This window comes from Prionailurus viverrinus, chromosome B4 (assembly GCF_022837055.1).
Source record: "Prionailurus viverrinus isolate Anna chromosome B4, UM_Priviv_1.0, whole genome shotgun sequence".
In the NCBI taxonomy this organism is placed as follows: domain Eukaryota; kingdom Metazoa; phylum Chordata; class Mammalia; order Carnivora; family Felidae; genus Prionailurus; species Prionailurus viverrinus.
In genome coordinates, this window is record NC_062567.1 from 130,018,151 (window position 1) to 130,035,007 (window position 16,857).

Consider the following 16,857-nt stretch of genomic DNA (forward strand, 5'->3'; position numbering starts at 1 on the left):
TACTGTATGAACAAGAAAGAAGATCTACCTCTCAAGTAGAACGAGCCTGTATTTGACTTCACAGGTGTTTCACGTATGTATGTCGCTTGGATATTTAGACTTAGATACGCGGACTTCCATGTGGACTCTTGCCCCAGGCCCTGGCAATGTTGGGGTTGACCTGGGAGCAGACAGCATGAGTGGTGGGGTGAAGACAGGGTTGTTTTTCGGTTTGGTTTCAGGTTTTGTTTGGTTTTTAAGATGGGAGAAGGACTAGCATGCTCGCCCGAAGAGCGAGCCCGGAGAGGGGAAAAGGGCGGTGCAGGTCAAGTGCAGACTGCAGGAGGCCTGGGGTCCAGCGCACGCATGAAGGAGACTCACAGGTACTCCACCAACAACGAGACCAGCAGGGAAGGCAGCCTGAGCAGGTGCTGAGCCCAGCAGGAGAGTGCGTGGAGCACGTGGACGTTCTCCCATGATTCCTTCTGTTATTTCAGTGCAAAAGCAGCAATACCACGGGCTGCAAATAAGAGGAAAGGGTCCCGGAGGTCTGCGGAGGGAAGGGAAGGTGTGAAAGAGTCCTTGTACATAGAGGGGGACCAAGGGGACCCGAGAAATGTAGCTGCAGTGCCCAACAGCACTCTGGCAGGTGCATTTTCCCAAGATGGCCGCAACAATATCTCCCATCCCACAAGCGCTTCTAGAACCCTCCATTCGCCCTTCACTAAAGAGCGAAGTCGAATTCCCCTTCCCTGGAACCTGGGCAAGTTGGCGACTCACTCCTTAGCAATGGAATACAGTGGAAGTGACGTCGTGACCCTCCTGAAGCTACCTGGGAAACACTTCCATCTTGTAGAACGCTCCTGCCAAAGCCCTGAGCCGCCATGCTGTGAGGAAGCGCAAACTAGCCCATGCAGAGAGACCACATGGGAAGGCTCTGAGGCCACGGAGAGAGAGAGAGAGAGAGAGAGAGAGAGAGAGAGATGTCCCGCCAGTGCCCAGATGCTTCAACCCCAGCCACCAGGTGACTGCCACTCTGTGAAACCCTGAACAACCCAGCTGAGCCCCTCCCAGATCCATGACCCACAGACTCCACAAGAGATAACAAAATTACAGCTGTCTTAAGCCTTTCCTTTATGACCCAGAAAGAGCTCATCAGAACAAACACCAAGGGCCAACTTGAGATTTATGGTCACGATTTTAAGGTGACACCCCCTTAGCCTGGGACAGAAGGCTAGACAGTTGACACAAGCTTCCCTTCCTGCCTCCAGGGAGGAGGAAAGGTTGGGGGCACCGGGTCTCGGATGTCAGGGTGAGGTGTTTGGACTTGACTGTTGGAGGCTCCTTAGGAGTAGACTCCGCCTTCCAGGCACGTGACAGGTCCGCTCTAGTTTTAGCAATATAGAACACAGCCGCCATTTTCAGAGGAACTAGGGTGGGGGAGGAGAGGAGCCTTCCCAGAGGCCTGGGGACTCCACCGGTGGGGTCCTAAGCCCTTCCCATTTGCCTGAGGCCTTAGGCACACGGCCAGGGGACTAGGAGAGGGCGAGAGAATGGTGAGCCTCTGCGCTCCCATCTGAAAAATCCACTTGAGGCCTCTAAGTGGTGCTCTGCCTCTGAGACTAAGGATGCCACAGGGATCTGCTTTGACACGAGCATCGCCTGCACTGCCCGGGGCTCCGTCTTAAGCTGGACGTGAAGGAAGAGGAATTCTGGCCCTTATTATGCTATAGGCTTTGTGCAGGAGGTTCAGGTTCCAAGTTACAGAAAACCCAGCTCGAGGATTTGAGGTTTCAGGCAGGGACAGAACCAGCCCTGCAAACAGGGTGACAGGACCTGGTCTCTCTGCCTTCATCTCTTGGCTCTGCGTTCTCGCATTTGCTCTTTTCCCAGGATGACTCTCCCTGGGGGGGTCTCGGTGTGCCCCCCCCCCTTCATGTCTGGGTCTGCCTTCTCTCCACATCCAGTGGGAAGAGAGAGAAAGTCGACCTCCTGGGGAGCTTAAGTAGAGGCCGTTGCTCTCAATGGACGACTTGGGTCATGTGTCCAACCCTGAACCAATCACAGTAGCCATGAGATAGGATATAGTAATTGGTTTAAACCAATCAGGGCCCACCTGGAGCAGAGACCGTGTCTACCCCACCCGTGTGTGGGCTGAGAATCGTGGGGTCCTGTCAGGAGGGAGGGAAGGTAATGGATGCCAAGCGGGGAGTCACTCAATGTCTGCTCCTGTAGGACATACTCAAGAATGACACAGATCCAAGGCATATCCCTCAGTCCGCCCGGCAGAACCTACTAGAGATGGCGTGCTCTGTCAGAGAGGAAGTGGCTGAGCACCGGAAAGGGGGGAATCTCCTATCAAGGCTATTTTCAGTGACATCTGCCCATGTGGCCAGCCTGGAGTCCTGGGATGGGGCAGCCACCGTTGGCCAGAACCCAGGGCTTGCCTGGGACACTTGGGCAGCTGGGGACTGAGTAAGCTGGGAAAAGTGCAGGGCGGGGGGGAGGGGGGGGAGCCATTTGACTCTTCCCTAACACCAAAAAAGGGAACAGGAAAGGTCAACTTGGGCGCCAGGAGAGACCCAGACAAATAGCGTGACAAAAGCAGATAGCCCTGTCCATCTGGGCTCCGCTCAGCTGGGTCTTTCTGTCCATTGCTCACCCAAGAACCCAAGGGAGCAAGGCTGAGTGGGGGTTACCCCATTACTCAGATGAGGACGCAGAGGCCCTGAGAAATGCAGCTCACCCAAGGTCGCGCAGAGAGGTAGGGCAAAGCCAGAATATGAACTTGAGCTCTCTCAGGATAGCCCTCCTCCCCTGGCCCCTCCCGGTAACACAGCTCAGAGTCAGGCCCTTCCTACAGACAGAATAATGCGACTGTGAAGTCACTGGTTGGGGGGGGAGTGACATTCAGTCCCCCCAGGGCCCCTGCTGTCTGGCAGGCCAGGGAGATGGAGAAAAGGGGGCTTCAGGGTCCAGTTGGCCCAAGTTCAAATCCTGCCTCTGCCACTCTGGCTGTGCGAACTTGGGCGAGTCAGGATCCTCGTCTGAGGACAAATGAAGAAATGAACACTTCCCTAGAGGTCAGAGGGCGGAGTGATTCACATCACATACGTAAAGCAGCTAACACCGGGCGGCCCGCGGTGAGTCCCGTGTTCCTCCCATCGCGGAAGGGGTTCGTAATGTTTAATTACAATATCACAGCAGAAATGCCGTGATCCGCTGGGCCGAACGCGGCCAGATGGAGGCCACGGAACTCTTCCAGGTTAACACTGAGAAGCAGAACAGGGGCAGGACTTTGGCGAGACGTTAGCCTCTGGGTACAGATGCGGGGGTCCTTGCTCTCTGGGAGGGAGTCAGGCCCAATTCCAGCGCTGTCTCCGCCGCTCAATGGAAGTCCAGACACTGCAGAATCTGTTTCCACCCTTTCCCTGGGGACTGAGGACCGGAGCAGGACTTTCATCCCCTGAGCCTGGACTCAGCAGGGGCGAGGAGGCTGCAGACAGGGGGTCATTGTCCACCCTGGCTGGGCCAGAGCCCGCAGCTGCCAGTCCATCTGGGACGCAGGGTCTTCACGGATGAGCCCAGCCATGTGTGTGTATTGGCCGGAGGGGTGTTTGTCCCCCAGTTGCCACTGGAGACCCAGATTCCACCCCCGGGCACTCTGTCCAGTGTCCCGACGGTGACCCCAGAGCATCTCCGACCAGCAGGCCTGGGTGGGGCCTGAGAGGACAAAGCCGCCTTTTGCTGCTGGCGGCCGGGCGGGCAGAGCGCGTCAGCTCATCGGCCGGCGGGGGAGACCTGGGAGTCGGCCTCGTGGCCCGCCCCCAGCCCCATCACCCCTCACAACTTGTGTGTGTCATGACATGATATGACAGATGTTGCTTGTCAATTCTGCTGCGGAAGCATCTCTAGACCCCGGCCCCTGCCGTCCAGCCACACGGCCACTGCCCTGGTCAGCTCCTCCACGGCAGCCCTCCCTCCTGGCTCGCAGTCTGTCCTCCTCCTCAGCCCAGCAGGAGCTTTTAGAAATGCAGGTCAACCACCTCCGTCCCCGGCGTCAGATCCGTTGCGTATTTATGAAACGTACACCTGACAAAGAGCTCGGGTCCAAAATATGTAAAGAACTCCTACAAATCAATAAGAAAAAGAGAGCCAACGAGGAAAAAAGGGCAAGAGGCCCTTCACAAAAGAGGTTCTGCAGGTGGCATATATGTACACGAAAGCATCGTCGGTCATCGGGGGAGGGCAAAATAAAACACCACACAATGGGGTGTCACTACACGCCGGCCAAAACTGCTAAAATGAAAATTCGAGAAAATATCGCGTGTTGGTTAAGGGCGTAGAACAATTGGGACTCCCAGAACCCTGGTGCCCACGGGAGCGTATCTGGGACAACCGCTTCGGAAAACGGTTTGGCATCGTCTACGACGGCCGAACGTGGGCCTGCCCTCTTCTCCGGCGGTTCCGCCCCTGCGCCGAAGTCCAACGGAAGCGCGTGCATGTATCTCTTGAAAGACAGGCACACGATCCCCCGTTGCAGCTGTATTCACGGCGGCCCAAACCCAGAAACAACCCGAATATCCACCAACAGCGGAACAGAGTAAGAATCGGTGAGGTGCGGGCGCATCTCACGCGGTGTCGAGGGCCAGAAGCCGGACGCAGAGGAGTAGACGCCGTGTGATTCCATTTATGCGAACTTCAAAACCAGACGACAGGGCACTGAAGTCAGGACGGTGGTTATTTTGGGGGAAGAAGGAGACACAGTGTCTCGGGAGGCACAGGGGGGATTTCCTGGATGCAGACAATGTCTTGTCTCTTGATCCAGGCACTGGTTACACGGGTGTGTTTGATGGATGTGAAAATCTATCCCGCCGGGCACCTAATGATACAGGCATTTTTCTGTCCACATATTACCCTTCAATAAAAAGTTAAAAAAAACAAACAGAAACAAAAACCCTCCACCTGCATCGCCCAAAAGTCCTCATTCATTGTTGGGCCCGTAGACGTGGCACGTAGTTCTCTTTGCCTGGAGCCCCCTCGTCCAGTTGGCAAACACGCCACTCTGGAGTCACCGCCCCCGCCAGGAAGCCCTCCCTCCTGGCCCCAGACCGAGGCGGTTTCTGGGTCCTGGAGGAACCATAGGCGCCTTACTTTCAGCCCTCATTCCTCTGACACCTATTCCACAGTGTTCAGTAAACAGTCACGAGTAACGGGTTACACTTAAAAAAAATTAAATAACTGCAGACACCTTGCAGTAAGTGCCCCAAAAGGGAAGTCGAGGCAGTCAGCGGGGAACAACGCAGAGGAGGAGCGCAGGGGAGGGGCTGGTTTACGAGGGGCTTGAGCAGCAGAGCCCCAGAGAACAAATGCAAGCGGGGCCAGGAGACTGTGGCAAGAGTCTCCAGGCTGAGGGCACCTTGCCCACCGAGGGTTCTAAACTGAGGTTGTCCTGGGGTGGGGGTGGGGGGACGTCTGGGTCACTCATGTCTCAGTCCCCGGAAGTTTAGCACGGGGGGGGCCCAGTTAGGTGTCTGGGAGGATTTTAGGGATGAACGAGTGAATGAATGGATGACCGAATGAATGAAAGTTGAGAGGCTGGAAGAGACAGGCAGGGAGAGCAGAGGCAGCGGTTTGGGGGCCCCAGGGACACTGGCTGCCGCTTCACAAATGCGGGGCCTCCTGCTGGCAGAGCCAACGGAGGAAATAAAGTTCAGGGTTCCCGGAAGCACAGACCCCACCACCTCGGCCAGCAAGCATGCAGAAGCATGCATGGCCAATCATTCCTTCCTTCCTTCATTCTTACAGTTGGTAAATGTTGAGTACGAACTCGCCAGGCTCCGTTAGCAGGGGCTGTTCCCCTCGCCTCTCGTTCACTTCAAATTCCCAGTGGCCATTTCAGCTTCTGGGATCCCCGGGGGGTTCACGTCTCTCCCTGCTTCTGGATGTTTCTCCCTGCCTGCTTCACTGGACCAGGCGGGACTCTCCCCGGATCACCAGGGAAAGCCCCGGGGAACTTTCAGTTATACTGCCTGGCGATTTACAAGCCCAAACATGTTCACCTCATCCAAATAATGCCTGCTCTTACCAGAGAACTCCCAAAGCTATTTTAGTCTTCCCAATAGGATTTCCCAGACCCAGCCGGGGGGAGCACGAACAGGTACTGCCCTCCCAGGAGCAGTCAGCCATGCCTGGGGCCATTGCGGCAGTGTGGGCCCGTGACCCAGTAGTCCCACACCTTGGGACGTTACGCCCAGGTCGCCAGGGGGGCCTGCCCAAGATGTTCCTGGTGGCCCTGCTCGCAGTGGCTGTGAGGTGGGGGCACCAGGTGTCCCCCACTAGGGAAACGGGTAAGGACGTGTGGCAAATGTACGTGGGAGGCAGAAGCAGTCCCTCTGTAAAGCAACGTGAGTCAAACCGAAAGACCTGAGTTTGGGTAAAAAAGGAAATCAATGAAATGCGACATCTGACACGACGCCTTTTGTGTGAACTTGAAATGCATACACACACCCAAAAAAAGCTACCTTATTGTTGAGGGTGCGCATATTTAAGGGCATATATTGAGTACATTTAGAGGGGGAGTCTTTGGAGGGAGGGGAATAGCAGTTGTTTAGGAATGGGGGGAGATACACACACACACACACACACACACACACACACACACTTTATGCAAAACAAGAGGGGGCCCTGCGTAGACAGTGAAAGTCTATGAAGAATCAAAGATTTTAATGAACTCAACAATCTCCCCTTGAAGTAAAAAGTAAAATTTAAATTAAAAAAAAAATTCTTAAGTTTATTTTTACTTTGAGAGAGAGCTAGAAAGCAAGCGGGGGAGGGACAGAGAGACAGGGGGAGAGAATCCCCAGCAGGCTCGGGGCTGCCAGCACAGAGCCCAGTATGAGGCTGGAACTCACGAACTGTGAGATCACGACCGGAGCCGAAGTCAAGGGTCGGACGCTTGACCGACTGAGCCACCCAGGCGCCCCTAAATTTAAATTTTACTGCTTCTGAGAGATGGTGGATGTACTCCTTTCCTTATTCCTCCGAGGGCAAGTAACACCCCAGACATAATATATAGAACAAGCCCGAGGAGGCTCTGAAAGGAGGGAAGAAGAAGGTAGCTTAGCTAGGGATCATAGGACCCAAGAAACAACCCAGTGGTGAATTTCTTGGTGGTTGGATTTTTGTTGTTATTGTTCCTCATATGTCCCAGACTTGAAGCTGAAATGCCAAGGGGTCTGACTATCACAAACTCCAACAAAAGCCTACTCTATGTAACCAAAGAACCAGAAAAAGAGGCGGCTAGCGAGACAGAAAAGTTTGAGGCAATACTCGGTGTACTCCAGACAGATGAGAAAAAGCCGTGGCCTCACCCAGGCCAGCCAGACCACGTGGGAAACCCAGATGCCACCTTCGGCGGTACATAAAGTGCTCCAATCTCCCTGCCAGGGTGCTGTCAGGGAAGGCCAAGTCGGGGGCTGGCACTTTCCTCTCCGCCTGCGCAGCGACAGGGAGCCCCACGGTTCTTGCCTCAACAGAGGCCAAGTGGGGAATTTGGACTTCTAACCTTATTTGGCACTTTGCCACTTAGGCAGCTTCCCAGGAAACCGGCTACAGCAGGACGTTTAATAAGACACAGTCTCATCACATAACACCCCAAATACCCAGGTCTCCCTAGAAAATCGCTCATCATGCCAAAAGCCAAGAAGATCTCGATAGATGCCAACACCACGATAACAGAAGTGCCACGAACACATCTGAGACCAAGGAAAACGACAGAAAGTCTCAGCAGAGAAACAGAAGACAGCAAAGTGTAAAATACCACGGACAGAGTTCAAGCCCCGCGTCAGGCTCTGTGCTGACAGCTCAGAGCCTGGAGCCTGTTTCAGATTCTGTGTCTCCCTCTCTCTGACCCTCCCCCATTCATGCTCTGTCTCTCTCTGTCTCAAAAATAAATAATAAAACGTTAAAAAAATAAAAAAATAAATACCACGGACAATTGCTCGAAAAAACGCCGTAAAATACTTAGGTGTAAATCTAAGGAAACAGCGGGACATGCCCGCTGAACGCTCACACAAAGCTGATGAAAGAAATCAAAAAAAGAGCAAGAAATGGAACGACATACTGTGCCCGTGAGGAACACCCAGCACAGAGAAGGCGTCCGTTCTCCCCAGACTGGCATACAGACTTCACGCAAGTCCCATAAAGACTCCAGCAAAATGTGTTGGAGACAATAGGCAACACGATCCCAGAACGGACATGGAAAAGCCAGGGAACTGGGATCGTGGGGACGATTTTGAAGAAGAACAAGATGAGAGGAACCAGTCTATACGAGTTATCAAAAACCTTATATACAAAGCACGTGAGACTTCTTACATAGCCACCGTGAGCAAGACTGGAATATTGGCACATAGACTGATGAAACACACTAGAGCCCTCGGAAATAGACCACACAGATATTCCTGCCTAACGTTTTACAAGAATGCGAAAGCAATTCAATGGAGGAAAGACAGACTTTTAAGCAAATGGCGTTGGAGCTATTAAAACATCCAAGAACCAGGGCGATCCGACCTAAGGCTCACACCTTATGCGAAAATAATTCAAAAGAGACCATAGACTTAAATGCGACACGTAAAACTATAAAACTTTTAGGGAAAAAGAAAAAAAACACAGGGGAAAAACTCGCAGATCCAGGGCTAGGCAAGCAGTAACTCGTACTGAGCTACAAAAGGAAAGATGAATAAATCGGGTTTCATCAAAATGTAAAGCTTTTCCTTTGTGGAAGAGTCTTTTAAAAAGCTGAAGAGAGGGGCGCCTGGGTGGCGCAGTCGGTTGAGCGTCCAACTTCAGCCAGGTCACGATCTCGCGGTCCGGGAGTTCGAGCCCCGCGTCAGGCTCTGGGCTGATGGCTCAGAGCCTGGAGCCTGCTTCCGATTCTGTGTCTCCCTCTCTCTCTGCCCCTCCCCCGTTCATGCTCTGTCTCTCTCTGTCCCCCAAAAAATAAATAAACGTTGAAAAAAAAATTAAAAAAAAAAAGCTGAAGAGAAACGACAGACTGGGAGGAAAATATTCGCAAACCCCTTCTCCGATGAAGGACCGGTGTCTCGAACCTATAAAGAACTCTCAAAATTCAACAGCAAGAAAAGGGGGGAAAAGCTAGTTAGAAAATGGGCCAAACAGATGAAGAGACATTTCACCAAAGAAAATGGCAGATAAAGACACAGAAATGTGTTTAGCAATCATCCACCAGCAATGAAATGCAAACTGAAGCCCAATGAGCTATCATTACACACATATCGGAAGGACTAAAATTTTATTTTATGGTTTTTAGAAATTTTTTTAATGTTTACTTATTTTTGAGACAGAGCGAGAGACGGAGCGCAAGCGGGGGAGGGGCAGAGAGAGAGAGAGAGAGAGGGAGACACAGAATCCGAAGCAGGCTCCAGGCTCCCAGCTGTCAGCACAGAGCCCGATGCAGGGCTCGAACTCACGGACCGCGAGATCGTGACCTGAGCTGAAGTTGGACGCTCAACCGACTGAGCCACTCAGGTGTCCCAGAATGACTAAAAATTTCAAAACGGTGCCAAGACCAAATGTGGGTGAGGATTCTGAGAAACTGGATCACTGACACGCTGCTGATGGGAACACGAAATGGTACAGCCACTCTGGAAAAGAGTTTGGCAATTCCTTTAAAAATTAACCGTGCGGGTGCTTGGGTGGCTCAGTTGGTTAAGCGTCCAACTGTTGGTGTTGGCTCAGGTTATGATCTCACAGTTTGTGGGATCGAGCCCCACGTTGGGCTCTGCACTGACAGCACAGAGCCTGTGTGAGATTCTCTCTGCCTCTCTCCCTCTCTCTCTGCCCCTCGTCCACTCGCGCTCTGTCTCAATAAAAAAAACGTAAAAAAAAAAAAAATTAAACCTGCAACTACCATTCAACCCAGCAATTACTCCTGGGCATTTATCCCAGAGAAATGAAGACTTACGTCCACACCAAAACTTGTACAGAGATGCTTACAGCAACTTTATTCATAATAGCCCACACCTGGAAACTACCCAGATGTCCTCCAACAAATGAATGGTTAAACCCTGTACATCTATACCAGGGGATGCAACTTAGTAACAAAAAGGAACAAAGCCGTGGGTGAGCCACACAACAACCTGGATGGTTCTCCGGAGATGACGCTGAGTCAGAAAAGCCAATCCCAAAAGGCTACATGGTGTACGATTCCACGTTCTTGAAACGACAAAATTGCAGAAATGGAAAACAGATTAGTGCTTTCCGGGCAGGAGTGGGGAGCTAAAGAGGGGGGAGGGGATTGAAGGGAAGTGGGCATGGCCATAAAAGGGCAACCTGAGGATCCTTGTGGCAGTGGAAATGCTTGGTGTCCTGACTGTATCAGTGTTAACATCCTGGTCGTGATATCATATCCTATATTTTTGCAAGATGCTCCCCTTGGGGGAAACCAGGTAAAGGGCGCAGGGGAACTCTGTGTGATTTCTTTAAACTGCATGTGAATCTCCGGTTGTCTCCAAATGAAAAGGTTACATTTGCAAAAAGACATTAGCCAGAATCACCTCCCTCTTCCCCTCTCTGAGCCCCCACCGCCTGAGAGTTGTGGGGGATGGCCAGCCTCCCGGACGGACAGGGCAACCGGTTGCCCCATCACGCAGGAGGCCAGGATCTGAACTCAGGCATCCAGCTCTCTGCCCAGCTTCACTTGGTCAGAGATGGGGAGAAGGAGAGCCTCCCCTGCACCCGGAGAAACGACGGCCAGAGTCCCCTGTCCCAGGGCCTCTCTCCATCCCCAGCCGCGCCCTGGCTCAGTTACATTCATCCAACAACGCACAGTGAGAGCCTACTGTGTGCTATGCACTCCGGCGGACTCTGAGCAAGCAGCAGGGAGCCCTCTGGAGCTCACATTCACGTCTGCACGTCTGGTCCCTCCACCCATCCTCCACCCTTCATCTGCAGCCCGCTGAGACTGCTGGCTGCACACCGGGGGCACTGTCACCAGCAGGGGCCTGGAGGCCTGTGGGCTTGGGCCCCATACTCAGGGAAGAACCTATATTGACTTGTGAGGTTGTTTTCCAAGTAGCGATCTACGTACAGTCATTACACGGTATGTTGCGTTACGTTAATTTGACCGACGTAAGATACCTAAAACAGCACAGATTTGCTCACCCTTTTTGGATATTTCCTCATGTTTTCAGTATCACCAAAAACCTTCAACAAAAGGGAGGTTTCCAGGCCTCTCTGGACCTGCATGAGGTTCAGGGTCACCAGCCCCCTCCTCATCTGTCCCATAGCCTCCCAGCCATAGGCCCCCTTCCTCCCGTACGCTCCTTTCTGGAATGGGGAGGGAAAGGATCCTGCCCTGAGAGCAAGAAGGCTCGGGTTCGAGTCCTGACCCCACTGATTACTCGTAAGATTTTGAGTCAGTTCCCTCTCCGTTTGTGGCTTCAGTTTCCCCATCTATAGAATGAGAACAGGATGGGGTGAACTTCAGGGTCCCTTTCTTTTTTTTTTTTTATGTTTATTTATTTTTGAGACAGAGAGAGACAGAGCATGAAGGAGGGAGGGGCAGACAGAGAGGGAGACACAGAATGTGAAGCAGGCTCCAGGCTCTGAGCTGTCAGCACAGAGCCCGACGCGGGGCTCGAACTCACGAACTGCGAGATCATGACCTGAGCCGAAGTCAGACGCTTAACCGACTGAGCCACCCAGGCGCCCCTTTTCAGGGTCCCTTTCTACACCAACCGCACGATCTCCCTAACTGGACTTCAGCCCCCCAACATCGGTGTCTCTCCCCAACTCACGTCCCTCATGTATTCATGGCAGGTCTTCAGGGAACAGGTGCAGGACCCAGTTCCCACGTCACCGACCCTGCTGGCCATCGGGACCTGGCCATGGAACCGCTAGTTTTCTCTGGGAACTATAGCCACCTTCACGGATCCTGAGTCAGGACCCCTGAACCACAGGCATGAGCCGGGTCCAGCCCGGAAGATTCACAACCGGCTCAGGGCCAGGAACTTTGCTGAGCGGACCCAGAACCTTCCCTTCCAAACACTCTTCTGGTCTTGCTTCTCAAAGTGTGGTCCCTGGACCAGCAGGGACGGCCTCGCCTGGAGCTTGTTAGAATGCGGGGAACCCGCGTTGGCCCCTGCGACGTGGGTACGCCCCCTTAGTCCTCACACACCGTCTGTGGCCTCGTCCACCTGGAGGGCTGCCAGGGTGTATGTCCGGCTGTCCAGTTTATATTTGCTGGTATCCACATTTCCCTTGTCTTCAACATGTGAAACATGTGCCTGCCATTAACATCTGGCTCCGGTGCCCTCAGAGATGGCGGCTGTGGTTCTGGTCCCCTGGCTGAGTCAGAATCTGCGTTCTAACCCAATCCCCAGGGGATTCTTTTGCACACTGATGTTCGAGAAGTGCTGTCGGGGAGCAAAGAATCCCAAATGCCGCTACCCAGCCCAACATCCGCCCATCAGCGGTATGTTTGCTATGTGAATTCCACCACCTTTCACCGCTGGGGTCTCCTGTTGGGGACGAATCTCGTACCTCCCGGGTAACCATCCAAGTAGCCGCTGGGTTGTCAGCCCCCACCTGGTCAACACAGACCCAGAACCCAGGCCCTAATCTGTTCCAGGTGACTGCCCTGACCCGGCTCTGACCCAGCGGGCCCCATCTGTTGGGGTCCGGCTACAATGAGCTCAGACTATTTTGTTTTATTTTTTTAATGTTGGAAATCAAACGCTAAATGATGTCAATTTGAGATCCATTTATTTATTTATTTATTTATGCTTATTTGTTTTTGAGAGAGACGGAGCGTGAGTGGGGGAAGGGCAGAGAGAAAGGGAGACACGGAATCCGAAGCAGGCTCCAGGCTCCGAGCTGTCAGCACGGAGCCCGACGCGGGGCTCGAACTCACAAACTGTGAGATCATGACCTGAGCCCAAGTCAGATGCTTAACCGACTGAGCCACCCAGGCGCCCCACTCAAACTATTTTAAAGACTAGAAAGCCAAGGCGTATCTCCCCACCTCAGCTCAGGCTCCTCCCCCTAACGTATGAACACACAAGCACACACACACACACACACACACACCCCAGACCCTGGCTATGCTTCCCATGAGTCATCGGGTGACTCACAGGCACGTGCCTCCTCCCCTGATCTTCAAGAGGGAGACTGGGAAAGTGGGAGGGGAAAAGAGGTGTCTCAGAGCCAAACCTGAGAAAAGTGACCTTGGATCCGACTGGCTGAGGAACTTCCAGCACCAGAGTTGGGGGTCCGGGCATCCTGCCTGTGCCAGCCTGGGAAACAAGGCAAACCACCAAGTCAGCAAGTCCTGCCTGGCTCACGAGCCCGACAGGACCTTGTGGGGGAAATCACCGCAGTGCAAAGAGGGCGGGCGTGGGGGGCTGGCATTGGGACAGGCACCACCCTAGACTCACAGGGAGTCTTGGGATAGGAGCCATGCTGACTGTCAGCCAACCGTATCCAATAAACCCTTGGCCCACCCCCCAACCCTGACCTCAGTTAGAGTCCTCACCTACTCTACACCCTCCCTCCCACCCTGGGGATGTTTGTAGACAGGGCAGGGGGTCACTGGATCTCATAAGACAAGTGGATGAAACCTAGACCCCCCCCAGCACAGCCCAGACCACACTGGTTTCGGTGTCATGTTACCTGCCTCTCCCCCTTCTCTCCCCACCCCCCCCCCCCCGGGACCATGGGCTTCCTATGTGACTGGAGCAGGTGAGCAGTGGGCTGGGGGAATGTGGGGCCTGGAGGCAAGACACTGGGGGTTGGGACAGCCATGCCACCCACCCCCTTGAGACTTGGAGCCCACCTCAGTTTTCCTATTTGGGTGATTTCCTGCCATCACTGTTCTGGGGCTGTTAAGCCATGGCTCAGGAAAGAAAAAGGGGGCTGACCTTGGCAGGGCTGGCTGGAGATAGGGGCTTGCCAGGTGGAACCTCAGAAAAATGGACACAGCCTCTTCCCACCCCCCAGCTACTGGGACAGATGCCCAAAGTCCCACTACCCCACTCAAAACCCCCTCCACGCCCAGGATCGTGCTCTGGGCTGAGCCCTGGACCCTATTCTCCCACCTACCCAGGATATTGGGGGAGCAGGTGAGCCGTGCCTGACCGGAGATTCCCAGGGAGGCAGAACTGGGCGGTGGGGTCGCCTGGGTCTGGGAGCTTCTCCCTAGCATTGCCCAACTGCTTCCCAGGCCCCTGACAGGTGGCCGCGGAGCAGGGCCGGGGGAGGCCTCAGGCGGCCCCCATGCCCCTGCTTTCCGCTTTGATTAGCAGAAACATTCCTACATCTGTCTCGGGAAGACAGCCTGCTCCCATCACCCAGTCAATCACCCAGGAAACGCAAACACATTCCGGCTGCGCCCTGACCTTCTTCCCACAAAGTCATGGGCACCCGCGGGGCTCCCCACCCCCACCCCAGAGCCAAGGGGGCAGGTGTGCGGGAGAAGCCCCCCCAACCCCCTCCCCACCAGACCTCAGCTTCTGCCGCAGCAGGGGAAGGTCTGAATCACAGCCCTCACTACCTCGCCTCCTTCCTTACACACACACACACACACACACACACACGCTCAGGAAAACGCTGAGCTGCCAGCAAAACACGGATACGCTCATAGCCACGCCCACAGACAGCTGTGCACACACGGACACAGACACAGGCCGCTGACCACGAACCACAGAGAAAGGGGCAAATGCACACACACACACACACACACACACACAGTTTTGGCTCCTACTAGGCTGAGTGGCTAGAGGGCAGAGATCTCAGCTCTCCCCGATCTGGCACACAGTAGGTCTACAGTGGCTGGCATATGGCACTGGTCACCTTTGGACCTCCCCTGGGTCGCACCTATTTCGTCCGTTGTCCTCTCCCCCTACTAGGATATGAGCTCTGCATGGACAGGACTTTTCTCCTATTCACAGATGCCCCCTAGCACCCAGCACAGAGCTCGGCACGTAGTAGGCCCTCGATAAACATTTGTGAGTGACTGGGCAGCCCCACCTCGGACACAGCCCTGCCCACTGTCCTGTAGTCCCTGCCCTCGTCCCCAGAGCCAGGCTACCAAATAGCTGCCTGCTTCTCCAAGACAGCAGTTGTGACCTCACCGTCTTCCCGGGACCCAGGGCACCCCAGTCCTTTCTCCCTCACCTGGCTCAGGGGTGCCACCATCTGGCCCCACCCCCCCACTTCTATCCCTCATGTTCTCTGCCAGCTCCTCCCCCCCCCCCACCCATCCTAGGACATGATCCTGCCCACCCCACCTCCAGCCCCTGGCCGTACTCACTTCCCCTCATCCTCCTGCCACGGGCTAGCCTCCCCCAAGGTCAGGTTCACTCCTCCCTTCCTTCAAGGCACCCACCCCAATCATCCTGGGCCACGCCAGTCTCTCCCCACCTGTGCAAGGAACTGGACACCTTCAGTCCCTGTCTCAGGGGCCCAGGGTCAATGGGCAATGACAGCGCAGAGGGCAGATTGGTACCGCGACGGGGGACGCGAAGGTGGCTGGAGGGGCCCCGGGGAGGTGACCCGGCACCTCCTACCTCTTCTCCCCCAGCCATGCAGAACTCCGTGGTACCCGAGCTGCTGAATACGCCCTTCTCCAGTTGACATTCAGACCCGTAAGGGAGGAATACGCCCTCCTCGTTCTGTGCCGCCGAGTTTGGAGTTTGTTACGGAGGGTGAGGGTGGTGCCCGCTCAACAGCTACTGTTCGCTAAGCCCTTAACGAGCGCTTTTTTATTTGATACGCTATTACCATTACCTCCTTTTTTCCAAATGAGGAAACCAAGGCATAGGGAGGCTACAAATGCCGGAGGGAAAGGCAGAGGCAGCCCGGCTCTGGAGCCCTAGCTCTTAACCCCACCACGCTGCTCTTTGGTAACCACACCTCCTTCCTCAGAAGCCGGGGTGAGATATGTCTTCTTGCCTCCTTCTCTCTGGCTACAGTTAACTCGTTGCACACCCGGGGAGCCCTGGCCTCCAGGAGAGAGGCCCGCAACAACCCTCCTCCCCAGCCGAAGCCCTGAGGTCGGCAGAGTAATTTCCCAGGCGGCGTCTGGTGGGATCCTCCCAAGGGTCTGGGGAGACCGCTGTCTCTACCTGTGTCTTACGCACGATGGGCCGCTCGGAGAGTCGCGCATCTTGCCCCAGGGTGGCAGAGACTATGAGGTCAGATACAAGCTAATATTTCTTGGGCTCTATGACCGTGTGCTCTCTAGGAATGTGTTCAGTTGCAGGAACAAGAAACCAAAACCTAACTGTTACTGGCGGAGGGAAGAAAGAGAGGGGTTTCATTTTCTGCCATCACAAGAAACGAGGACAGTAACACCCCCCCCCCCCCCGGCATCGTCAGGTGGCTTGACAATGTCAGGGCTGGGGTTTCTTTCCTGCAAAATGGCCACTGACCCGCCAAGCATCTAAGGGAGAAGAGGGAAGGGCTCGGTCCCTGTAAGTCTCTGTCCTTTTATTGAGAAGGCGCCTCCAGAGTCGCCCTCCTTCCGTGCCCGACAGATTCCCCGCTTACATCCCATTAGTCACCACAGGGTCACATGGCCACCCTTGGGCCAACCAGGGTCCAAGGGCACCAGGTGTTCACGGCCAACCGCAGCCCGTCTTCCGATGCTGCTGTCACAGCACTTCTGCTGCCTCCATACACAGATCGGGGTCCCCCTTATCAGGAAAAGGGATGGCCACCGGTCAGGTGAGGCGACAGGCGAGGGGAGGCTCCCCCAGACACCACGCCCAGCGGTTGACACACAACGTCGCCTTTGGCCCTCACACAACTTTGTCAAGCCGGGACTGTTTAATGCCAGTTTGGCAGAGCCGGTGAGCC